General features: G+C 38.4%; 1 pseudogene; it reads left to right on the top strand.

The window, feature by feature from the left end:
- Positions 1-8,940: 8,940 nt before the first annotated feature.
- LOC129060839 (transcription factor E2F5-like) lies at positions 8,941-25,376 on the top strand (annotated as a pseudogene).
- The last annotated feature ends 599 nt before the right edge of the window (positions 25,377-25,975 follow it).

Consider the following 25,975-nt stretch of genomic DNA (forward strand, 5'->3'; position numbering starts at 1 on the left):
AATGTTGGGTATTCTATTTTTTTTTGTATTTTGCAAATTTGAAAAGTAATGAATAGTATTTTTTTTCAGTCAACTTTATATATATACTTGACATACATTAAAATGTTCCTGGCCAGGTGCAGTGGCTCATGCCTGTACTCCCAGCACTTTGGGAGGCCAAGCGGGCAGATCACTTGAGGTCAGGAGTTCGAGACCAGCCTGGCCAACATGGTGAAACCCCATCTCTACTAAAAATAAAAAAATTAGCTGTTCCTGGTGGTGGGTGCCTGTAATCCAGCTACTCGGGAGGCTTAGGCAGGAGAATTGCTTGGACCCAGGAGGTGAAGGTTGCAGTGAGTGGAGATCACGCCACTGCACTCCAGCCTGGGTGACAGAGAGATACTCCATCTCAATCAATCAATCAATCAATCAATCAATAAAATGCTCCTATTTTAAGCAAACAGTTAAATTAGTTTTGATAAATACTTGTACCTGAATGATCATCACCTCAACCAGTTGTGGAACATTCCCATCACCCCAAACAGTTCCCTTTTGCCTCCTCCCAGTCAGCCCTCAACTTCATCCTCAATCCCAAGCAACCATTGCTCTGCTTTCTTTCCTGTGAATTAGAATACTCTTTTCTAGAGTTTCATGTCAGTGAAGTTGTACTCTGTGCTTAGCTTCTTTCACTTGGCATGTTTTTGAGATTCATTCGTATTGTTGCATGTACCAATGGTTCATTCCTTCCACTCCCCGAGTGGTATTTTGTTTTATGGATGTACCACACTTTGCTTATGAATACATTTACTCTACTAAATGTATAGTTTTGGTTGTTATGAATACTGCTGCGAATTCATGTATAAGCCTTCATATAGACACATTTTTATTGTTTTAATGTGTATTCATTTGTTATTCCTTTATTAACTCATTAAAAGTTTGAAAACTTTTTCAAGAATGTTAACTTTTTTGGGTTTTATGAGTTGTATCTTTTGTCCGTGTTTTATTTTGTGGTTTTATGTTTTCTTTTATATGTTTTAATTATTGAGATAGTCAAATCATTTTTATTTCTTCCATATGTGTAACATTTATAAGTTCCCATGAAGGAAATTTTTGACATTTTGCTGTATATGCATGTATGTTTGTGTATGTGTGTGCTCAGTAATTTTGGGAGTTTTAATCAGTTTTGAGAATGGGCTATTGGGCAGTTACAAAGACAGCTAACATGAAAGTTGGGGTAAACTCAAGTCATAGTTCATATTCACTATAATTCAGGATTTTTTAGATTATTTTAAAACCCATGTACATTCTAGTAGATTCTGTCTAGTAAATTTTTCTTGAATATGATAAATCTAGGTTCCTGACACCATTTGTTATCCTTTAGGCAATGAAATCTTGTGTATAACTTAGTTTTCTGATTAGCTTAGGTTTATCTCTTTGTTGCTTGTTTGTTTTTCTTTTTTTTTTTTTTTTTCCTTGAGACAGAATCTCACGCTGTCACACAGGCTGGAGTGCAGTGGTGTGATCTCGGCTCACTGCAACCTCTGCCACCCAGGCTCAAGTGATTCTCCTGCCTCAGCCTCCTGATTAGCTGGGATTACAAGTGCCTGCCACCACGCATGGCTAATTTTTGTAGTTTTAGTAGAGACAGGGTTTCACCATCTTGGCCAGGCTGGTCTTCAACTCCTGACCTCATGATCCACCCTCCTCGGCCTCCCAAAGTGCTGGGATTACAGGCATGAGCCACCGTGCCTGGCCCTGTTATTTATTATTATTATTATCTTTTTAATTTTTAAAATTTTTGTAGAATTTAATACCACGCCCGGCTATGCCAGACACTCTTCTATTTCAAATATTATACTCATTTAATCCTCACAGCAACAATATCTTCATAGTTATCTTACAGATGAGGAATTTGAGGCTAAGTAGCTTGCCAAAGGCCACACAGCTAATAAGTGGGGTCTCCCTCAGAGCCCATGTTCCTAAGCTTTATGCTGTGTTGCTGACAGGGTGAGGTTAAAATATGGAGGCCGGACACTGTGGCTTATGTCTGTAATCCCAGCAATTTGGGAGGCCGAGGAGGGTGGATCATGAGGTCAGGATTTCGAGACCAGCTTGGCCAACATAGTGAAACCCCCTCTCTACTAAAAATACAAAAATTAGCCAGGTGTGGTGGCATGCGCCTGTAGTCCCAGCTACTCAGGAGGCTGAGGCAGGAGAATTGCTTGCACCCAGGAGGCGGAGGTTGCAGTGAGCCAAGATTATGCCACTGCACTCCAGCTTGAACAACAGAGCAAGACTCTGTCTCAAAAAACAAAAAAAAGTAGGTGCAAATCTCAGTAGTAGAATAGCAGATTCACACTTAATCTTTCTCCTGTTTTAGGAAGTTAATACTTAAAAGAATTATTATTTATTTTTTCTTTTTTTTCCTTTTTGAGACGGGGTCTCTCTCTGTCACCCAGGCTACAGTGCAGTGGGGCAGTCATGGCCCACTGCATCCTCAACCTCCTGGGTTCCAGTGATTCTTCGACTTTAGCCTCCCAAATAGCTGGGACTGCAGGCACGTACCAACTTGTCTGGCTAATTTTTCAAATTTTTTTTTGTAGAGATGGGGAGCTCTCTCTTTTATCCAGACTGGTCTCAAACTACTGGACTCAAGCAATCCTCACACCTCAGCCTCTCAAAGTGCTAGGATTACAGGCTTGAGCCACTGCATCAGCCAAGAAAATTTTCAAAGTATGCAATTGAAAATGTAGGCAAGCAGTCTCTAGATCTTAATAATTTATAGGTTTCTGAGGTTCAGCATTGTTGTCCTAGTTAAATAGGCACTTTATCAAATATCTTTTTTTCATTTGAGTCATCTTTGATGATTTCTATTGGTAAACGACAATAGAAATGAATTTCCTTTTTTAAAAGTTTATACAAAGTTTATTAAAATTTTTTTAAAAAATTTAAAGCTTATGCATTTCAAAAATATCCAATACAGTAGCAGTTAGTTTGGAGTGACAAGATGACCCCTGAAGATTTTTTAAGGTGAGATTTCCTTGTGGTAGAGTAGTGACTGGGAATTGAAACATGCGGCTTCTGGAGGGAGCACTTTGTGTCTTTAAAGTAAGTTATTTATTATTCTATATTTAATTTCCTTATTGATTTGGTAGCCCCTACAGACCCATGAAAACACATAGTGGCCTCTTCCAGGAACTATTTCCTGTTTGCTCCCACCTTAAGTAATCTCTCATTTTTCTATCTCTTATAATATTTTGTCTATTTTAGGTACTGTTTCATTTTTTAAACCTCATTCTATAAAGTGTTGGTCACAATCCCAGAGCTTTAGACATGTATGCAATTTTTTGTTACTGTTTATTATTTTTCAATAATAAATGGAAATTAAGATCTTTCTGTTTTTTCAGGCCATTTTATACACTTTATATGAAACTTCCTGTAGACCATTGTTATTTGAATTGCTTCTTCAATGCAGTTATATAACTTGGAAACTTTTGGCTGTGCACCAAATTTATTTAAAGTTGTTTGAAATTATATAAGTCCATTTGAAAGTGTTTTACCACAAATGTATTTATGAATATGCAGTTAATGCTAAATTCCACCTTGATCATTCATTAGCTTTGTGAATCTCTTTCCAATATAACAGGGAGAACACTAAAGCTGCCATGAGCACTAAATTAGATAATGTCTCTGTAAGATTCTATTACACAATTATCCTGTTACTGGCTTATAAAAGGTTCCTCTTAATTGTGGATTGAAATAAAACATTCTGCATTAACAACTAAAGATATAAATTATCTTTAACAGTGTTTAAAATTAGATAATAATTAGTCTAAACCTCATCATGAAATAGATCAACATAAAGTACCATGTGGCTCAGTTGAAAACAAGTTCTTTCAGTTTTTATTTTAATTCTCATTAAAATACTCTATAGGCAATTTTGGAGCATCAGTTGGGGTCCTTCCCATCTTATTTTCAAGTGGAACTGATTGGTTTTATATAGTACTTCTGTTGTACATTTTTTATTTTGGGATTCTGGCCTGCTTCATCGTAGTGTTCGTTTCTGAATCACAGTAGCTAAACTATTGAGTGCACATGTATTGACTTCTGTGATTTTGAAAGACAGCAAATAAAGTACCTGCTTTGCAGGTGAAGAACCTGAAAGACAGGATGTTTCCTATTATTGCTTTGATATTAGCCTTTTTAATACAACATCAGGGTCCATCAGAAGAACAACCCTGAGCCAATGAGCCTCAGCTAATCCTAACTCAAATAAAGCTACCACATAATGTCTCTCCCTTTCCACAGTTAACACCGGGTCTTAGTGGACTCGTTTGTTCAAATGAAGAGATGTGGCCTCATGATTATTAAAGCTGTTTTTAGCACTTATGGACTACCTATCTCAGCTTTCCTGGTTCATTAGTCTTGAGCACCTCTTAGCAGCATTGCAAACTTTAATTTTGTTCCACCTATAGACATTGCTTTGTTCACCTTTGGTTATCATATTTTTAGAACAGGATTTAACATTTGGAGGGGAGATCTAATTCTTTCAGAGGAATATTTTTGTTTGTTTTTTTCTGTAAATTCAGTTAATGTGATACAGTTAGATGCTTCCTTTATGGCTGTATAGGTAAAATCCTATGAGAGTAAATGTAGCCTTTTAAAGTAAATGTGATTAAGAAATGCATCTACTTATTCAACAGTTACAGTGGCAAGCATGGGTTGGGAATGGTGACTTGCTTTGCTCTCCACCTACCCCTTGTCTGTACCCAGGCAGCTGTCCAGGGCTGGAGGAAAATGCAAAATAATGCTGATAGGTCTCACTTTATATTCATGATCACCAACTACAAAGGGGCCAGTAGTGCTGTCCAGCATTCCTTCCATGCTACCTATTGTCTTGCTTTTGTACATAAGTATTTTGCACTTTCTTCTCTCCTCTCAACCATTAATAGCTCCTTTCCTTTCTCCCCCATCCCAATGCTGATGAGAGAATAAAAATCAACCAGAAGGAAATGTCTAATCTTTCTCCCTACCTGGTCTACTAATGTACCTATGCCTGTACCCAGGTACTCTGCTGGACTTCAGTTATTAATATGCCCTGTTATTATCTAAGGACAATCCTCACTTATTGAATTCACATCCTGCCTTGCCTACTTATGGCCATCTCTAGCAGTCATCCCTTCTCTCTTCTGCATTGTTAATGATTCCTCTTCGTTCTTTACCAGATTATTCCTATCAGCATACTCACATTTTGAAATAGCTCCCATCTTTAAAAGGAAAAAAAACTTCCTGGAGACCCCACAGTTCCCTAAAAATATTGCCCCATTTCTCCTTACCTCTTTGCAGCAGAACTCTTCAAGAGTTGTCTGCTCTAGCTTTCTTTCCATTCTTTCTTGAAATTTCTCCATTAAGACTTTCAGCCCCACCTCTCTGCCAAAACAGCTCTGATCAAAGTCACCCATGATCTTTCCAAAGGCAAATCACTGATAGGTTCTCACTAACTTGCTCTGACAGCAGTACTTGATATGGTCACACTTTCTTACACTCTCTTCCCTTGGATTCCAAGACCCCACACTTTCTGATTTTCTTCTGACTTCAGTGTCAGGTTGTTCCCTCATTTCCTGGACCTTAAGCTTCCCCAGAGTTGGTTCTTAACCTTCCCTTATATGCTCACCTCCTATGTCAAACTAGTGGATTCCATCTTGTGGTATAAAATGTCTATTTGCTGAAGACTACTGAATTTATATCTCTAGCTTAGATCTCTCCCTTAAGCCACACACTCTCGTGCCCAGTGGTCTTGATTTCTCCTTGTGGATGTCAGAAGGTCCAAGGCCAGTTTCTTTATTTCCATTGCCCCAAACTGGTTCCTTCTGTAGTATACCTTATCTGTAATTGCTCTTATCAAAAACTGAAGTCATTTCTGATTCCTCTCTAGGGACCTGCTGCTTGCCATACCTTCAAAATATATCCAGAATCTTACCATTTTTCACCATCTTCATAGCTACCCCTCCATCCAAGCCACTACCATCTCCGGCATGGATTATTGCCATCACCTTCTTGTTGGTCTCCTTTCCTGTCTTTATCTCCTTTTTCCATTTTCCCTCTCATTATTCTGCCGCACTGGCCTGCCTGCCTCTCCTTGAAGAAGCTAAGCATCCTTCACACTTCAGAGCCTTCATGCTTGCTGCTTCCTCTGCCCAGAATGCTCTACCACCAAACATTCACAGGGGTCTCCTACTCCATTCAAATGTTCGAATGTCACCTTGTCAGAGAGCTCTTTCCCTGAAAATCCTGTTTGATATAGCACCTTCCTCTTGCCTGCATTCTCTCCAAACATAATTATATGTATATTATTAACTTCCCTCTCTTCTTTGAGGGCAGGGACTTTGTTCTGTCACATTTATATCTTTAAGACCCAGAACCAAGCCTGGAACATTTTGGTGTTAAATGAATGGAGGAAGGTAGTGGTGATAGTGGTGGTGGTGGTGGTGGAGATTCATGGTATTATTCTGCTAGGTATTGAAGCCTCAAATTAGTTTTTAAAGAATTCACACACAACTTTTTCAAACACTATATAAAACAAGGTAAGTCTGTATACACACAAACTTTAACCAATCTTAAACACAGTCTTACTCATGATCCATTTCAACCTGTATTTGATGATGAGGCTGACTAGCCAACATTCAAGTAATCACTATGCAGTAGACATTGTGGTAAGATCATCCAGTTTAATTCCCACAATACTCCTTTCAGTATATGTTATACCATTTTATGAAAAAGGAAATGAGGCTTAGTGAGCTTACAATGAGGCCAGCTGAAGATAGGAAGTGGCAGCCCTGGGATTGGATCTCAGTGTGTTTAGCTTCAGAACTTCTTAAGAATGATGGGACTGGCTGGGTGCCATGGCTCATGCCTGTAATCTCAGCACTTTGGGAGGTCGAGGTGGGTGGATCATCTGAGGTCACGAGCTCGAGACCAGCCTGGCCAACATGGTGAAAACCCGTCTCTACTAAAAATGCAAAAATTAGCCAGGCGTGGTGGTACACACCTGTAGTCCCAGCTACTTGGGAGGCTGAGGCAGGAGAATCACTTGAACCAAGGTGGTGGAGGTTGCAGTGAGCCAGGATCACACTACTGCACTCCAGCTTGGGCAAGACAGGGAGACTCTGTCTGAGAAAAAAAAAAGAATGATGGGACTTTCTAAAATAAAAGCCTCCTGGAGATTCTTTTACATATGATCTGTACATGTTGGTCATTTATATGTTTACATACTTGAATAGTAAAGTATTTGAGAAATAATGTTTAGTTTTAGAAACTAGGAGTTAAATGTTGTGATTGGTAAGCAGTAATAAATATAAATGATAAGACACCTTTTTAAAACTTTGAGCTAAAATTCAAATCTCATGGCACTTTGCCTAATGACCTAAGCTAGATCTTGTGGTCTGGTTCATACAAACATGTTCTGATACCAAAACCAGTGTGCTGTTGCTATGGCTGTGAATGCTTTTGTGTGTGAGTACAAAGATACCAATAACACAGAGCCATGGCTTGGAGTTCTCTGAGTTACTTCTCTAGAGAGAGGAAAGTGAGAAATGAAACAGCTTCAGATTTGTACCGTTAACTTTGCAGTCATGTATTGCTCTTCATAAAAACAGCTTCGAAGTCAAGAGTGAAAATTCTATGAAGGTAGATAAAAAAAGAAGGGAATTGCTAAGTACAAGGGAAGAAGATATCAATGAAACAAACCATGGCTAGTCCTGCTGTTAATTTTCTGGTTCTCTAGAAGGGACAGTGCCAAGTTAGAGTTGGGGAACAAAGAGCCCCACTCTCCTGCTTTTCCTTCTTCTGCCACATCCTGCTTATTCTCCTGGTCCACTGAGGCATGAATCCCCTTCCTGAGGAAGACCTGAATGATGGGACAGTAGTAACCTGGGGGTTTTGGTGGCCCATACAAAAAAATGTGTCTGAGAGAACTGACATTTCTCTTAAGATCTCAAATGCCTGTACAGTCAGTATAGTTGTCAGTGGTACCTTCTCCAGGGGGAAGGTAGGTCCAGATTGCAAGCACTGTGCTGAGCTAGGTTTTTACAGAATAAAGAAAGTAGTAATGCTCTCTGGGAGAGCTGTTAGCAATTATGCGAAGCTGGGAGAGCTGTTAGCAATTATGCGAAGCTAAAACCTGTTCATTTAGATATTTTAGATAATGTGCTGAAAATTGCCAGTAGAGACACAAATATTTGTAACTACCATGAATCTTAAAATGTGGCTCCACATTCAAAATATGCTATTGTCTAATCCACTCTGAAAACTTCTTTGAGGTTCTCTTTGTTCTTTTGGGAACAAACATCAAAAACGTGAATTGGAACTAATCAGAGGAATTGTTTGTTGAATTCATAACATGATAGCTTATATTGTTTTGTTGATCTTATCTAATGTGAATGCAACTATCAAGTTTTTGTATAATAGTTGCTAGTGCAATCTTGAGCTATTGATTCTGATTTCTTGCTGATTTTATGCTTTGCGTTAGGATGGCATGATTCATTCCTCTATTTTCATTATGAATCTAAAAATGTAGATATTTATTTCAAGGTATTATAAATGTGCATATAGTTCAGAATTTCCAAGTGTCTTAACTACCAAAATAAACTGCTGAGATGTAATTCTTTAAGATTTTAAAAAATAAGTAACACGTCTTTAGATGAGACTGTTCATGAACAGAGAAATAAGATAGGAGGTGACATGGATAGGCAATTAGTAGCTCCTCCTCAGGATTACTCCATAAAGTGACACAAAGTATTCTTATTGTGTTCTTTTATTTTTGCAGGCTTTGTGTCATGACCTTAATTTCTTTTTCTGTTCCAACATCTGCTAGCTTTTAAATGGAATAATTTCTTTGGTATTTGCAGTGTTTGGGAGATGCTTTGAACATGCTCAGCTATTGTCCGCAAACAACTGACTGGGTCAAATTTGAGATTGGACTTGCTGTGGACTTAATAATCAACCCTTTTTGGCTTTAAAATATGACTTGCCCTTTATTTCACTGTTCTCATTGTCTTTCCTAAACAGGCTGCTGACACTTTGTCTGTGAGGCAAAAAAGGAGAATTTATGATATCACCAATGTCTTAGAGGGAATTGACTTGATTGAAAAAAAGTCAAAAAACAGTATCCAGTGGAAGTAAGTTACAAACCAGCACCCTCTTCTCAAACCTTTATTTTTCTTCTCAATGCTCTGTAAAATTTGAACTTCCTGGTGTTTCTCTCTCCCAAATCCTCTATTTCAGTCAGGCCCCTCAGCTTTCCCTGAACACACCTCTCTGGGCCTCTTTGTCACTCCTGTGTGGGGTGTTCCCTTGCTCTCTTGGATGTTGGGTTTTCACTCTTAAAGTTCAAATCTTACTTTCTCCCTCAAGCTATTACTCATTTGGCACACATTGCATACTGTCTTGTGTTAATCTCTTCCTAACTCTTTACCCATCCTTGAGAGCAAGAACTACTTTCATAGGAATTTGTACTTTGTAAATAGTAATTGATTGAAATGCATGTTGTCATTAATTGTGGCCTGGTTTTATGTTTGAATGTAACAACTTCTGTTCTTCTAATGTGTCCCCTTTGACCACAGTTTTTGTCTTGTTTTGTTTTAGCCAAAATTCCACCAAAACATTAAAAAATTGTAATTTATTTTACCAGCAACTCAGTCACATCCTGAGACTGCTAGGTGTGACTGATGAGCACACTCTTTTGGTACCTAGTCACCAACCAGTCTGGCCTTCCAGATGACAAAAAAACACTGTAGGGAAGATTGAGAATTTTTGAAATTTGGTTGTTCTTGCCAATAAATTTTCTAAGCAAGAGGTATGGTGTTTAAAATTTTTAAGGATTTTAGTGCTTGATTTTAAGAGTGTAAAGACTTCTGCCTTGAATATGTTACTAAATAAGTCAGTTTTATTACAGTAAAAATTAAGTGATATTAACCTAGATCTGATACTGAGGATATTAATTCTCATATGTTTTTAAGAGGTGTAGGTGCTGGCTGTAATACTAAAGAAGTCATAGATAGATTAAGATTTCTTAAAGCTGAAATTGAAGGTCTAGAAATGAAGGAAAGAGAACTTGATCAGCAGAAGTTGTGGCTACAGCAAAGCATCAAAAATGTGATGGACGATTCCATTAATAATAGGTATCCTTTTAAATAAGTTATGCATATACATATAGCTTTGGAATATGTATGTGTAAATTATTTCAGTCTGAAGATCATTCACTTTGTTTTTAGACAGTTAAGTTTTATAAGTAAATATGACATTTTAATTTTATTATATTCTTATAATATATACTAATATTTTCTAAATGTTAACTTTTTAAGTTATATAGTACAGATCCATTACCATTATTCCTGTGTTGCACTGAGGTGGAAAAAGAGATTCGTCGACTTATGGTCTACCTATTGATAGAATGCAGTATGCTAGCCAGTGTGCTTAGGAAATCTGTGACTATTAGAAGCCATTGTTAAGTACATATTTATTTTTAAATAATTATGTTCAGTGTTCTGAAGTATAAAATTCAGCAGCTCTCAAAGTTTTGAAAATTTTTCATTTAAAGATGGGATATCATGTGTCCACAATCAATCCTTGATACTTTCTGCCTAATATGAACCCCAAAATAGTTCCTACTGGAGAACAGGGGTATAAGTCAGGTGTGCCTATCACCAATATATATTGGGGCAAAAAGTTATTATATATAATACATATAATATCATATATAATATACAAAATATATATATTTATATATAATATATAAAAACATTATTTTATATATATATAAAAACACATATCCATGTGTTTCTTACCACTGTCTTCTCTTAGATATCTGTGATTCTCTTAGTTTAGGAACTTACCTGTACTCTCAAAAAAACTAACCACATTTTACCTTGTAGTACCTCATGAAATTTTGACTAATGTATACAATATAATTTACTTTTCACATTTTCCTGTATTTGGTGAACAAGTCCATTATCTCATTTGTTATTTCCTTTCAATGGATCAGAGCCCCTTAACAGTTGGAGAACAATGGGAGTTTTCAAGCTGTGTTCTGTGGAGCTCTGAAATTCAAAAGCCATTTATCTATTTTATCTTGGACTTCGCTGCCCTGCTTTACAAGATGCTGGCCATTCCCATTGCCCCAACCATGGTTATGTGTGATATATATAAAGTTTTCTGTATCTTATGGTATTTTGACATCTCCACAAACCTTTCTGGCTGAGGAGAGACTGCCCATCCTGGGACTAGTCACTTCTTAGAAACAGCATGGGCTCATGTCCTTTGTAGGGACATGGATGAAGCTGCAAACCATCATTCTCAGCAAAGTATCACAAGGACAAAAAACCAAACACCACATGTTCTCACTCATAGGTGGGAATTGAACAATGAGAACACATGGACACAGGAAGGGGAACATCACACACTGGGCACTGTTGTGGGGTGGGGCGAGGGAAGAGGGATAGCATTAGGAGACATACCTAATGCTAAATGATGAGTTAATGGGTGCAGCACACCAACATGGCACATGTATACATATGTAACAAACCTGCACATTGTGCACGTGTACCCTAAAACTTAAAGTATAATAATAATAAAATTAAAAAAAAAAAGAAAGAAACAGCATGGGCTCAGCTAGGAGAATCCCTTTGATATATAAACTAATCAGTCCAGGTCCAGACCTCCTCTCTCCAGTCCATACACCCCAGGTGGCAATATTCCTCTGCCTTAATCATCCCAGGTCCAGGTACCAGACAACTAGGGGACTACTTGCATAGCTTAGAGCCCACCAAAATTATCCAAACTAGGCAAAATGCAGAGGCTCACACCTGTAATCCCAGCACTTTTGGAAGCCAAGTTTGGCGGATCACCTGAGATCAGGAGTTTGAGACCAGCCTGGCCAACAGGGTGAAACCCTGTCCCTACTAAAAGTACAAAAACTAGCTGGGCATGGCAACGTGCATCTGTAATCCCAGCTACCAGGGAGCATAGGAGAATTGCTTGAACCCAGGAGGCAGAAGCTGCAGTGAGCCAAGATCACACTACTGCACTTCAGCTTGGGCGACAGAGCAAACTCCGTCTCAAAACAAAACCAAACAAAATTATCCAAACTAGCTAATCACAGTGTTCTCCCTACCCTGCATTTTTTTTTTTTTTTTCCTCAGATGGAGTCACTCTGTTGCCCAGGCTGGAGTGCAGTGGCACAATCTTGGCTCACTGCAACCTTTACTCCCAGGTTTAAGCAATTCTTCTGCCTCAGCCTCCAGAGTAGCTGTGATTACAGGCGCTCACCACCATGCCCTTCTAAGTTTTGTATTTTAGTAGAGACGGGTTTCACCATTTCCAGACTAGACTTCTTTTTTTATCTGTCCATGTGTGGCAGCCCGTCTGTGCATATGGTCAGGCTGGTCTTGAACTCCTGACCTCAAGTGATCCACCTGCCTCAGCCTCCCAAAGTGCTGGGTGGCTTGAGCCACCATGCCCGGCCACCCTGCATTTCTTTTCCCAAGGAAACCCCAGTAAAAGCTCTGGGCTAATGCTTTCCCCTTGCTCCTGTCTTCTGCCTCCTGACCACCTTGTTGTCTTAACCATGTGGCCCTGAGTAGCCTGCCCTGCCTCCCGTCACTAGGACCTAAGAGTATAATACTTTGTTTTTCTGAGTCTTTCTTTTCCTCTGTGTCCTCTTGTGGCCATACCTGACCATTTAATACAAGAACAAAAAACAACAATCACAGAAAATTCCTGATGTGGAAGCTGATATGGTTGCTGTTGGCCTCCTTTTCCCCATCCATTCCCTTCCCCCAGAAACCTTTGCCTCCATGAAGAATGTGCACTGCTTTCCATCTCTCTCCTAAGGGTCCTCAAATGTCACAAAAATCAGAATGGCTTCTTCTAAGAGCAAAGGATGGGAACTCCTTTAATTGTCTTTACCTTTCTAGAGTAGATTTCTTTTTTTATCTGTCCATGGGTGGCAGTCCCTCTGTGCTTATGGTCATTTAGTTATTTTGACATTCAGATGTATTACCTTAATTTAAATGCCTACGGCTTGATATAAATGTTTTTCCTTAACTCCTATGACAGTACATTTTCCTATGTAACTCATGAAGACATCTGTAATTTCTTTAATGGTAAGTACCATTAGACTTTTCCTTGCATTCTTCCTCTCATCAACCGATTCAGTGGAGAGTGATTTAGAATTCCCTGTGCCCTTATCCTGTCATTTTCAGAAGTTGTGGACACAGTGTCTCACTCCACCATGCCATGTATTCATAGACTGCTTTTGTTTCTGTTTTCATGAGAATAGCTGCTTTTCACAGCATTCAGTTCATTAGCTCCACTGGTAGGCATCAACTGTGTGTGGAAGGGGAAGGGGACAGGGACAGAGGGCAAGCTAAATCAGGGCGGGATTAAGCAACTTTCATTGTCACACAGTCACAGAGTTAGTGACCAAACTTGAACTAGAACATGGTTCTCATCAGCACTGTTTATGAAACTATATGCAGCAAGTATATGCTGGTCTCAAATGAAACTCAAAGAAACCATGAGGAAAGAATTAGGTGAATCCATCTTACAACCAGGAAACCTATTCCTATGCAATTTGCTGCCCCTGTGTTTTCTCCTTAAGATAACAATATCATGTTAATAATTATAGTTATTAATATAACTAAAATGGGGGGACGTGTGTTCCCAAAATTACAACCCAAGTAAAATGAAATTGTGCATATTTAAATTTATGTGTATTATCCACTCATTTAAAAAGATTCTGCCAAGTACCTCATCAAGTGGAATCTGACTTTCTATGTAAGACTATGTTGGAAATACGTATGGACCTATTGTTCTATTTTACCACTGTATTTACTGAGTTTTTTAAGGAAGTTTGCTGAGACTTCTGTTAATCTGCAACTCAACAGAGATTTGTTGTAGAATTTGGCTTCAAAAATAATAAAATCATTTAAGCTCAACATTTCACTGTCTCATACCTAATCTCCACTATCCTTAGTCCAATGAACAGTGTTATTTGAGGCTAAATGGTTTTAAGAATCTCAGACTTTACAGGAGTCTTAGTGAAAGCAAAATCAACTTGAGCTGAATTTGTTAATGAGAATCATACAACTAACCCATGTATAATACTGATATATGTATTACCTTATTTAATCCTCAAAATAAATCTATGCAGTAGGTTGTGTGTCCCCCATTTTATAGAATTGAAAACCAAAGCTCAAGGTCACCTAGTTTGGGACTGAACCAAACATTCTGATTCCAGAGCCCACATTCTTGCCACTATATTCCATGATCAACAGTATTTTATGTAACTTTATATTTATTTTTGACCAGGTGATACACTTTTGGCCATTCAGGCACCTTCTGGTACACAACTGGAGGTACCCATTCCAGAAATGGTATGTAGGATAACTTATATTTACATAAGTGGGAAAAATGAATCTACTGTCTCAAGAAGGATATTTTCTTTAGCTGAATGTGAGCTAATTGTGTAAACACTGTGAGTTAGTCAAGTTTTTATCTAAAAGTGTTGATAGCTGAATTTGTATGTCTTTAATTCCTTGGTAAAATTATAGAACTAAATGAATCATAAATGATTTTAAAGATTATTGGCTATATCCTTAGTCATTTATTGATATCATTTAGCTCAAATAAAGTCAATTTTTAAAAAGTAATCAGAATGTTTTATCAAGTGATTTTTGTTTCACACAAAAATTAAAACTATTGTATAAAATTATCTTCAGGCTATGTGAATAAGGTGTGTATGAAACAAATGAATATTGTGTTTAGACTTGGGTCCTGTCCCTAAAATATCTATCCCGAAGTAACCAAATGATTTAAAATGATTTAACATTTTGATTAAATTATTTTAAATTTGAATTTTTTAAGATAGAAGATGTCAAGAAATGACTAATGATATGGCCAATAATCTATAAAAATCAGTTAAAATGACCACATTGGGCCGGGTGCAGTGGCTCACGCCTGTAATCTCAGCACTTTGGGAGGCCAAGGCAGGTGGATCACTTGAGGTCAGGAGTTTAAGACCAGACTGACCAACATGATGAAACCCCATCTCTACTAAAAATACAAAATTAGCCGAGCATGGTGGTGCACACCTGTAAACCCAGCTACTTGGGAGGCTGAGGCAGGAGAATTGTTTCAAGCCAGGAGGCAGCGGTTGCAGTGAGCCAAAATCGCGCCATTGCACTCCAGCCTGGGCAACAAGAGTGAACCTCTGTCTCAAAACAACAACAACAACAACACATCTACAATTGATATAAAAATTGCCACTGAGGAAAAAGTTCAATGTACATATCAACAATCAATTCCTTTAAATTAGGTCTTTTACAAAACATTGTCCGGCTTATTAAATCAAAGACATTTATTGACTATAAATGAGTTCCATGATTTTCATTTTCAGATTCAGATTTTTAAAAACAAACTAATTTGAAAGCAATAACCAAAAACGGGAGTAGAAAAAGATTACTATATTATCTACCTCCTTCCCCCACCCCCTTATTCTAAAAGTTTAAATTTAGGCATTTGTATTACTGGAGCCTGAAGCCTCAGGATACAGATTACTTTTTCAGCTGGAAGAATGTTATATTTATTTCTCAGTAGGAGAAATTAGTTGTCTTTGTGCTTGCAGATGGGAAAAAAAAGAATTTGATTTGTGAAGCATGTTGAACTGACCAGATCTGTGGTGGCCAACCCCAGGGGATAAAGCTCCTGTATATGGGGAATACCTGGAGCATTGCTTTGCCCTGACATATTATATAGTCACACATGGTAATATCGGACAGTTGCCAGAATCTACACCAGAGAGTTTTTGATGACTAGTGGTTCAGAGCCCTCAAAATTACATTCTACTCTATGTCTCTACTTTTGTGTTTTGACTTAATGACTTTATTGTGTTATGTGAATTTAGTAAGTCCCTAGTAGCTTTGCCTGTCTTATTTTACTGTCTTAAGTTAGCTAGAAATATTAATAATTGTATATTTGTTTATACCCAATAACTTCAAAGGGTCAGAATGGACAAAAGAAATACTAGATCAATCTAAAGATTCATTCAGGACCTATCCATGTGCTGCTTATAAATAAAGAGTCGAGTTCATCTAAGCCCTTGGTTTTTCCTGTTCCCCCACCTGATGACCTCACACAGCCTTTCTCCCAGGCCTTGACTCCAGTAACTCCACAAAAATCCAGCATGGCAGCTCAAAATCTGCCTGAGCAACATGTATCTGAAAGAAGCCAGGCTCTGCAGCAGACATCAGCTACAGATATATCTTCAGGTGGGTTCAGAGCCTTTCTTTTTTTTTTTTTTTTTTTTTTTTTATTATTATTATTATTATTATACTTTAGGTTTTATGGTACATGTGCGCAATGTGCAGGTAAGTTACATATGTATACATGTGCCATGCTGGTGCGCTGCACCCACCAACCCGTCATCTAGCATTAGGTATATCTCCCAATGCTATCCCTCCCCCCTCCCCCCACCCCACAACAGTCCCCAGAGTGTGATGTTCCCCTTCCTGTGTCCATGTGTTCTCATTGTTCAATTCCCACCTATGAGTGAGAATATGCGGTGTTTGGTTTTTTGTTCTTGTGATAGTTTACTGAGAATGATGATTTCCAATTTCATCCATGTCCCTACAAAGGACGTGAACTCATCATTTTTTATGGCTGCATAGTATTCCATGGTGTATATGTGCCACATTTTCTTAATCCAGTCTATCATTGTTGGACATTTGGGTTGGTTCCAAGTCTTTGCTATTGTGAATAATGCGGCAATAAACATACGTGTGCATGTGTCTTTATAGCAGCATGATTTATAGTCCTTTGGGTATATATCCAGTAATGGAATGGCTGGGTCGAATGGAATTTCTACTTCTAGATCCCTGAGGAATCGCCACACTGACTTCCACAAGGGTTGAACTAGTTTACAGTCCCACCAACAGTGTAAAAGTGTTCCTATTTCTCCACATCCTCTCCAGCACCTGTTGTTTCCTGACTTTTTAATGATTGCCATTCTAACTGGTGTGAGATGGTATCTCATTGTGGTTTTGATTTGCATTTCTCTGATGGCCAGTGACGGTGAGCATTTTTTCATGTGTTTTTTGGCTGCATAAATGTCTTCTTTTGAGAAGTGTCTGTTCATGTCCTTCGCCCACTTTTTGATGGGGTTGTTTGTTTTTTTCTTGTAAATTTGTTGGAGTTCATTGTAGATTCTGGATATTAGCCCTTTGTCAGATGAGTAGGTTGCGAAAATTTTCTCCCATTTTGTAGGTTGCCTGTTCACTCTGATGGTAGTTTCTTTTGCTGTGCAGAAGCTCTTGAGTTTAATTAGATCCCATTTGTCAATTTTGGCTTTTGTTGCCATTGCTTTTGGTGTTTTAGACATGAAGTCCTTGCCCATGCCTATGTCCTGAATGGTAATGCCTAGGTTTTCTTCTAGGGTTTTTATGGTTTTAGGTCTAACATTTAAGTCTTTAATCCATCTTGAATTGATTTTTGTATAAGGTGTAAGGAAGGGATCCAGTTTCAGCTTTCTACATATGGCTAGCCAGTTTTCCCAGCACCATTTATTAAATAGGGAATCCTTTCCCCATTTCTTGTTTTTGTGAGGTTTGTCAAAGATCAGATACTTGTAGATATGTGGCATTATTTCTGACGGCTCTGTTCTGTTCCATTGATCTATATCTCTGTTTTGGTACCAGTACCATGCTGTTTTGGTTACTGTAGCCTTGTAATATAGTTTGAAGTCAGGTAGCGTGATGCCTCCAGCTTTGTTCTTTTGGCTTAGGATTGACTTGGTGATGCGGGCTCTTTTTTGGTTCCATATGAACTTTAAAGTAGGATATTATCCAGGAGAACTGCCCCAATCTAGCAAGGCAGGCCAACATTCAGATTCAGGAAATACAGAGAACGCCACAAAGATACTCCTCGAGAAGAGCAACTCCAAGACACATAATTGTCAGATTCACCAAAGTTGAAATGAAGGAAAAAATGTTAAGGGCAGCCAGAGAGAAAGGTCGGGTTACCATCAAAGGGAAGCCCATCAGACTAACAGCGGATCTCTCGGCAGAAACCCTGCAAGCCAGAAGAGAGTGGGGGCCAATATTCAACATTCTTAAAGAAAAGAATTTTCAACCCAGAATTTCATATCCTGCCAAACTAAGCTTCATAAGTGAAGGAGAAATAAAATACTTTACAGACAAGCAAATGCTGAGAGATTTTGTCACCACCAGGCCTGCCCTAAAAGAGCTCCTGAAGGAAGCACTAAACATGGAAAGGCAAAACCAGTACCAGCCACTGCAAAATCATACTGAAATGTAAAGAACATCGAGACTAGGAAGAGACTGCATCAACTAACGAGCAAAATATCCAGCTAACATCATAATGACAGGATCAAATTCACACATAACAATATTAACTTTAAATGTAAATGGACTAAATGCTCCAATTAAAAGACACAGACTGGCAAACTGGATAAAGACTCAAGACCCATCAGTGTGCTGTATTCAGGAAACCCATCTCACGTGCAGAGACACACATAGGCTCAAAATAAAAGGATGGAGGAAGATCTACCAAGCAAATGGAAAACAAAAAAAGGCAGGGGTTGCAATCCTAGTCTCTGATAAAACAGATTTTAAACCAACAAAGATCAAAAGAGACAAAGAAGGCCATTACATAATGGTAAAGGGATTAATTCAACAAGAAGAGCTAACTATCCTAAATATATATGCACCCAATACAGGAGCACCCAGATTCATAAAGCAAGTCCTGAGTGACCTACAAAGAGACTTAGACTCCCACACATTAATAATGGGAGACTTTAACACCCCACTATCAACATTAGACAGATCAACGAGACAGAAAGTCAACAAGGATACCCAGGAATTGAACTCAGCTCTGCACCAAGCGGACCTAATAGACATCTACAGAACTCTCCACCCCAAATCAACAGAATATACATTTTTTTCAGCACCACACCACACCTATTCCAAAATTGACCATATACTTGGAAGTAAAGCTCTCCTCAATAAATGTAAAAGAACAGAAATTGTAACAAACTGTCTCTCAGATCACAGTGCAATCAAGCTAGAACTCAGGATTAAGAATCTCACTCAAAACCACTCAACTACGTGGAAACTGAACAACCTGCTCCTGAATGACTACTGGGTACATAACGAAATGAAGGCAGAAATAAAGATGTTCTTTGAAACCAACGAGAACCAAGACACAACATACCAGAATCTCTGGGATGCATTCAAAGCAGTGTGTAGAGGGAAATTTATAGCACTAAATGCCCACAAGAGAAAGCAGGAAAGATCCCAAATTGACACCCTAACATCACAATTAAAAGAACTAGAAAAGCAAGAGCAAACACATTCAAAAGCTAGCAGAAGGCAAGAAATAACTAAAATCAGAGCAGAACTGAAGGAAATAGAGACACAAAAAACCCTTCAAAAAATAAATGAATCCAGGAGCTGGTTTTTTGAAAGGATCAACAAAATTGATAGACCGCTAGCAAGATTAATAAAGAAAAAAAGAGAGAAGAATCAAATAGATGCAATAAAAAATGATAAAGGGGATATCACCACCGATCCCACAGAAATACAAACTACCATCAGAGAATATTACAAACACCTCTATGCAAATAAACTAGAAAATCTAGAAGAAATGGATAAATTCCTCGACACATACACCCTCCCAAGACTAAACCAGGAAGAAGTTGAATCTCTGAATAGACCAATAACAGGAGCTGAAATTGTGGCAATAATCAATAGCTTACCAACCAAAAAAAGTCCAGGTCCAGATGGATTCACAGCCGAATTCTACCAGAGGTACAAGGAGGAGCTGGTGCCATTCCTTCTGAAACTATTCCAGTCAATAGAAAAAGAGGGAATCCTCCCTAACTCATTTTATGAGGCCAGCATCATCCTGATACCAAAGCCTGGCAGAGACACAACAAAAAAAGAGAATTTTAGACCAATATCCTTGATGAACATTGATGCAAAAATCCTCAATAAAATACTGGCAAACAGAATCCAGCAGCACATCAAAAAGCTTATCCACCATGATCAAGTGGGCTTCATCCCTGGGATGCAAGGCTGGTTCAATATACGCAAATCAATAAATGTAATCCAGCATATAAACAGAACGAAAGACAAAAACCACATGATTATCTCAATAGATGCAGAAAAGGCCTTTGACAAAATTCAACAACCCTTCATGTTAAAAACTCTCAATAAATTAGGAATTGATGGGACATATCTCAAAATAATAAGAGCTATTTATGACAAACCCACAGCCAATATCATACTGAATGGGCAAAAACTGGAAGCATTCCCTTTGAAAACTGGCACAAGACAGGGATGCCCTCTCTCACCACTTCTATTCAACATAGTGTTGGAAGTTCTGGCCAGGGCAATTAGGCAGGAGAAGGAAATCAAGGGTATTCAATTAGGAAAAGAGGAAGTCAAATTGTCCCTGTTTGCAGATGACATGATAGTATACCTAGAAAACCCCATTGTCTCAGCCCAAAATCTCCTTAAGCTGATAAGCAACTTCAGCAAAGTCTCAGGATACAAAATCAATGTGCAAAAATCACAAGCATTCTTATACATCAATAACAGACAAACAGAGAGCCAAATCATGAGTGAACTCCCATTCACAATTGCTTCAAAGAGAATAAAATACCTAGGAATCCAACTTACAAGGGATGTGAAAGACCTCTTCAAGGAGAACTACAAACCACTGCTCAAGGAAATAAAAGAGGATACAAACAAATGGAAGAACATTCCATGCTCATGGGTAGGAAGAATCAATATCATGAAAATGGCCATCCTTCCCAAGGTAATTTACAGATTCAATGCCATCCCCATCAAGCTACCAATGACTTTCTTCACAGAATTGGGTTCAGAGCCTTTCTTTTGTAAATTAGAGAGGGAGAAACATAAAAACAGGTTGGCTATCTCTTATCCAAAGTGATTATGACCAGAAATGTCCCAAGCACTTTCAAATTTTTGGAATATTTGCATATACATAATATCTTGGGGATAGGACCCAAGTCTAAACACAATATTCATTTGTTTCATACACAGCTTATTCAAATAGCCTGAAGATAATTTTATACCATAGTTTTAATTTTTGCATGAAACAAAGTATTGACTGTGGCTTGACTGCAACCTATCACAAGGTCAGGTGTGGAATTTTCCATTTGTGGCATATATAGATGTCAGCTTTTACCTGGAGTTTACTTGGTAAGGTTATTTTATCTCTCTTAGTAAGTCTTGGATAAATTAGTGAAATATGTTCCAACTATCTTTAAGTATAGACCATAGTGACTTACGCCTCTTGTTTCTCCATATTCTTTGTTATACTTTTTATTTGGGAAGCTTAGTTTTACAGAAGTGATAAATGGTCTCAACTACAATTATGTAGGAAATCTTACTTTCCTCAGTTGTTTCATTTATGAAATTTTAAAAAGCTAAAACATTTCACACTGGGTATCAGGAGTAGAGAGCACAACTCTTAATTTGGCAGTATCTTACTGATTCCAAATAAAGGGACCATGGTAGGCAATCTCTCACTGACTACAGAATGAATGAATGGTGCCAATATAGATATCATATTGCAGATAATTTAAAACTATATTGTATATAATCCAAATTGTTTATTTTACCTCTAAGATGTGTCTCATTGCTAAAATGGGAGTTCACAGGTTAAAAGTGATGCTAACAAGATCTAACTGGACATGGAATGTTTTTTAGCTTCTTTTTGCCCGCATCTATTCTTTTCCTTCCCCTATAAATATGTCTATACTATAGGCCATTAGGGTGCACAATAGAAAATGTAGTCCTGGCTGGGCGCAGTGGCTCACACCTGTAATCCCAGCAATTAGGGAAGCCAACACAGGCAGATTACCTGAGGTCAGGGGTTCAAGACCAGCCTGGCCAACCTATAGTGAAGCCCTGTCTCTACTAAAAAATACAAAAATTAGCTGGGCGTGGTGGCGCACACCTGTAGTCCCAGCTACTTGGAAAGCTGAGGCAGGAGAATTGCTTGAACCCAGGAGTTGGAGGTTGCAGTAAGCCGAGATCGCGCCACTGTACTCCAGTCTGGGCGACAGAGTAAGACTACGTCTTAGAAAAAAAAAAAGAAAGAAAGAAAATGTAGTCCTTAAAAAGCTTACAATCTAATTAGAATATAAAGCAGGCAAGCTTTACGTGGGTTTTACATGGGTAAGCTTAGACACAATTAACACATTGGCTTCAACAAAGTGTTTTTAAAAAGTGAGTATTCTGTTTTTATGGTTTCATATTTGGAAATCCTAACTAAGGAAAGTAATTTTGGGCCACATTAGAGCGGGCCTTGAATTTCAGAGTAGTTAGGATATTTATCCAATAAACCAGTGAAGATCTGTGACCAAGAAAATAGCATAATTAGCTATAATGGTGCACACAGGAGTAATATGATTAGGAAAGATGGTTTTGGCCCTGGGAAGCAGAATTCAGAGGCAATGGAAACTAGACGTTTGCAGTTATGCAATTGAGAGAACATTAGGGCTAAAACAAGGGCCAAGAGTGGTGGGGCTCATGCCTGTAATCCCAACACTTTGGGAGGCCGAGGCAGGTACACTGCTTGAGCCCAGGAATTTGAGACCAACCTGGGCAATACAGTGAGACCCTATCTCTAAAAAAAAAAAAAATTAAAAATTAGCTAGGCATTGTGACGTGTGCCTGTGGTCCCAGCTACTGGGGAGGGAGGCCAAAGTGGGAGGATTGCAAGCCTGGGAGGTCAAGGCCACAGTGAGCCATGACAGCACGTAATGTACACCAGCCTGAGTGACAGACAGAGATCCTGTCTCAAAATAAATAAATAAATAAAAAGGCTAAAACAGTGATTACAGTGAGATCGGGAAGAGAAATAATGAACAGATCTGAGAAACACTGTAGGCAAAATAACATTTGATGTGTGAGATCTGGAGATAAAGTTAACAGGAGGAATGGAAAGTGATGTTGAAGTTTTAAGGTTCAATAACTGGGAGAATTATGAAACTACTGACCAAAACTGAGTCAGTTTTGGTAGAATGATGCTGAGGTGATTTTTTGTTGTTGTTGTTTTTTGTTTTTTTTTTGACAGGGTCTCACTTTGTCAGCCAGGCTGGAATGCAGTGGCGTGATCTCAGCTCAGTGCAGCCTCAACCTCCTGGGCTCAAGTGATCCTTCCCACCTCAGTCTCCCAAGTAGTTGGGACCATAGGTACGTGCCACCAATGTCTGGCTAATTTTTTTTGTATTTTTTGTAAAGATGGATTTCACTATGTTGCCCAGGCTGGTCTGAACTCCTGAGCTCAAGCAATCCGTCCGCCTCACTCAGCCTCCCAAAGTGCTAGAATTATAAGCATGAGCCACCATGCCTGGCAGATAATGAGCCTTTTGGTCTTCCTCTTGAGTTTGGAAGTTTAAAAGTAATGCCAGGCATAGAGTAGGTGCTCATGAAAACAACCTGTCCACAAAGTACTAGTACTTTATATAAATGTGCACATCAGTCAAGCTGCTGCTGTGACTACTTGTGTTTAAATATAAGTATCTTTTACTGTTAACAGAAATGTAACAAAACTTTATTACTGTTTCCAGCAGGATCTATTAGTGGAGATATCATTGATGAGTTAATGTCTTCTGATGGTAAGTAGGTTAGAATTTTACTAACTCATATATCAGTAATGCTTTTGTGGAATTTATAAGTGAAACATAATTTAAAAGAAATGAACATATATTTGCCACCTGCTTTACTATGAAGATTCATGAAAATTCTCCCTTAACACTTACAGTAAGTAATAGGCATCCTTCAGAATTTATTTCTCTTTGCTTGCATTTTGAGGGAAAGGAATCCATATGGGGATACTTCTCACCTTCATTGAAAATAAACTGTTAGCCCTTTCCACTCCTGAAGGATCTGGTCCAAGAAGAGTAAAATAACTTGTCTAAATCAGCAAGTGATCTGAACACCTGCTTTTGTAAATACCCCTACCCGGGCCAATTTCAAGCTGCCAATGTGAAGTCACTGAATTAGTATTAATATTAACCACGTTGTCATCTAACCTGAAAAATTATTAAATATCAGTTAGCTACAATATGCTAATTACTTTAATAATTTCTCTCCTTCTGTAAGTTCTTGGATCAGAGTCCTAGTTCCTAACAAATATAGTAGAAACCTACGAAGTGGTAGCAATTAAGTTAGCAATGTTATAGTAACTAGAGATGTACTAAACATATATGTAGAAGCAGAGAACATCAGCAAACTTTGTAAGTCCAATTCATTCTTCTGTTTGCAAAGTGGCAAACAGAACACTTTCATTAGTGTTCTGTTGTGTGTTTGTTTTTTTTTTAGGCAGAGTCTCCCTCTGTCATCCAGGCTGGAGTGTCATCTAGGCTGAGTGCAGTGGCACGATCTCAGCTCACTGAAACCTCCACCTCCCAGGTTCAAGTGATTCTCCTGGCTCAGTCTCCTGAGTAGCTGGTATGACAGGCGCCTGCCACCACACATGGCTACTTTTTGTATTTTTAGTAGAGACGGAGTTTCACCATGTTGGCCAGGCTGGTCTCGAACTCCTGGCCTCAGGTGATCCACCTGCCTCTGCCTCCCAAAGTGTTGGGATTACAGGCATGAGCCACTGCACCTGGCCTCATTAGAGCCTTTTAGTTATATTACCTTAGTGATAAGTTCAACCAATAAACAATTTAACTTCTAGGCCGGGCGCGGTGGCTCACGCCTGTAATCCCAGCATTTTGGGAGGCCAAGGTGGGCACATCACGAGGTCAGGAGATAGAGACCATCCTGGCTAACATGGTGAAACCCCATCTCTATTAAAAAATACAAAAAATGAGCCAGGCATGGTGGCGGGCGCCTGTAGTCCCAGCTACTCGGGAGGCTGAGGCAGGAGAATGGCGTGAACCCGGGAGGTGGAGCTTGCAGTGAGCCGAGATCAAGCCACTGCACTCCAGCCTGGATGACACAGGGAGACTCCATGTTAAAAAAAAAAAAAAAGAAAAAAAGAAAAATTTAACTTCTATTTCTCAATCTAGTATCAATAATCAATGTATAAATTGTTACTAAATGAGAATCTTTCAAAATACACATTACACAAGTCTTTAATTTGGAATGATGTATTTGAGAGTATTTTGTTAAAGATCATTTACTGTATGTAGAAACCATCTTTAACACTGAATTTGTTTTTTGTTTGCAGTGTTTCCTCTCTTAAGGCTTTCTCCTACCCCGGCAGATGACTACAACTTTAATTTAGCTGATAATGAAGGAGTTTGTGATCTGTTTGTTGTCCAGATACTAAATTATTAGATTCAATGGAAACTTGGGACTGTTATCTACCTCTAACTGTGTAACATTTTAGACTTCTTAATAACCTAAGTATTTAAAATAATGAATGTAACACCTCTTTTAGTTCACTGATTCTGAAGTGTTCTTCCCTAATACTTTCTTTACTTCACAAAACTTCAACCATAAAAACAAAGGGCTCTGATTGCTTTAGGGGATAAATGATTTAATATCCACAAACCTCCCCACTCCCAAAAGTAACTAGATTCTGGATTTCAACTTCTAATTGTGAATCCTTCTGTTTTTTCTTCTTACAAGAGGAAAGTTAAAGGACACTACAAGTCATCAAAAACAAGTTGGCCAAGGACTCATTACTTGTTTGTCTTATATTTTTACTGCCACTAAACTGCCTGTATTTCTGTATGTCCTTCTATCCAAACAGACATTCACTGCCACTTGTAAAGTGAAGGATGTAAACGAGGATATATAACGGTTTCAGTGAACAGATTTTGTGAAGTGCCTTCTGTTTTAGCACTTTATCACATTTTGTTGACTTCTGACATTCCACTTTCCTAGGTTATAGGAAAGACATGTTTATGTAGTTTGTTTTCAAAATGTGCCAA

This window comes from Pongo abelii, chromosome 7 (genome assembly GCF_028885655.2).
Source record: "Pongo abelii isolate AG06213 chromosome 7, NHGRI_mPonAbe1-v2.0_pri, whole genome shotgun sequence".
Classification (NCBI taxonomy): Eukaryota; Metazoa; Chordata; class Mammalia; order Primates; family Hominidae; genus Pongo; species Pongo abelii.